The sequence below is a fragment of the Nannospalax galili genome, unplaced genomic scaffold (assembly GCF_000622305.1).
Source record: "Nannospalax galili isolate Female #2095 unplaced genomic scaffold, S.galili_v1.0 scaffold14, whole genome shotgun sequence".
Lineage (NCBI taxonomy): Eukaryota > Metazoa > Chordata > Mammalia > Rodentia > Spalacidae > Nannospalax > Nannospalax galili.
This window is the reverse complement of record NW_008336953.1, coordinates 483,098-484,732: the sequence shown is the minus strand read 5'-3', so window position 1 is coordinate 484,732 and position 1,635 is coordinate 483,098.

The following is a 1,635-nucleotide window of genomic DNA, read 5'->3' as shown; positions in this document are numbered from 1 at the left end:
GACTCCTACCGGCGGCGAGGGCGGGGAGGGCGGCTTCCTCCTCCGAGCGTCAGCCGGCGTGCGCGCCCGCCCGCCCTGCTGCCGGTGTGGGGAGGCGGCCCCGAGAGGCGAGGCCTGCGTGCGCGCCGCCGCGTCCCCGCCGCCCCGGCCTACCTCCGGGCCTTCCCCTCCCCCGCGCCGCTCGGCCATGCAGTGGCCTGCGGAGGTGGGAGACCAACGGGGTGGGCTGCGCCGCGGTCGGCCTTCTGGCCGATGGACGGAGGACTAGGGCGCGGCGGGACGTTGGCTGGCCGCGGGGGCACCTGGGGCGCAGCGGCGGGGGCGCGGGGCTGCACGGTCACCTACCTGCCGGCCTGCGTCTCGGGAACTGGCCCGAGGGGAACAATGGTGCGGAGACCGTGCCAGCTTCCATGAAGGGTGTAATGAAGCATGGCTTCCTGCAGTCTGCCGCGCTAGCGCCGCGGCTCCGCCGCCCTTTAAACACATCCTGGATCCCGTGTTCGCGGGCCAGAGCTGGCCGCCCCCTTACTCGGCCTCGGCGACAAGTGAAAATGCGTCAGACGGGTCAAAAGTGTGTGCCAGGGTCACACTCAGAGGGGGAACCCCAGGACGACATCAAGCCTGCGGTGCAGCAGCACCCGGACGGGGAGGATTGAGCCCCCAGTGTAGTGATCTGGGAGGTGCAGTGACAGAGTAGGGGCAGGAGCCTGCGCTCCAGCCTGTCACCGAGGACGACCCCAGGGCGTGGAGCCCCCCTGGACTAGGGAGTCCTCTAGTCTAGCTTTTTTATAAACGTACCTTTGGATCCGCGTTGTCATTTAAGTGGGAACCCCACCCCCCCCACACACACACACAACTAGAAAATGGATTGGGCCTACGTGCGTGGATCAATTAGCTGTATACTGAGCAATTTTAAAGCTGTAAAATCTACTGTCTCCCTCTCCTTTACAGATCCGTGTATTACGCAATATTGATCTTAGTGAAAAGTGTTCAGTCATTAAAGTTTAGCATTAAACGTGAATTAGGGGTAGCTTGCTTAAATGACAGGTATACTTCCAAGGAGAATTCATGGCTTTTAGTTTCCAACTTGTAGGTATAAGATCTATTTACTAGAAATTAGCAACATGATTATCCAGAAAATGTACTTATACAGTGCTAAAAAATGGAAGAACACAAGTTCTAGGCAGTCCCGGAAAATATTGTATCTTAAGCTTTTAAAGCATTCAAAAAAGGTAATGTGGCTCTTTTTTCTATTTCAAATTAATTGCTAGAACTCTCAGAATAATAGATACATCACAATGTTAGAATATACTGGCAAATATATTCAAATGTTTTAAAAGCTATGAGATATCTACAGTAATGGTAAACTGACTAAAGCTTATGATAGAAAGTGTACTCTAAAGGGACACAGGGACAGAGATGTAGAAAAAGACACAAAAGTGAAGATTCCTTTTTAACAATATTAAGAAAGGACGACTAGGCGGGTGTGGTGGCACACGCCTTTAATCCCAGTACGCGGGAGGCAGAGGTAGGCGGATCTCTGAGTTCTAGGCCAGCTTGGTCTCCATAGTGAATCCAGGACAGCTGGGGCTGCAGGGAGACCCTGTCTCAAAAAGACCAAAAAAAAAAAAAAAA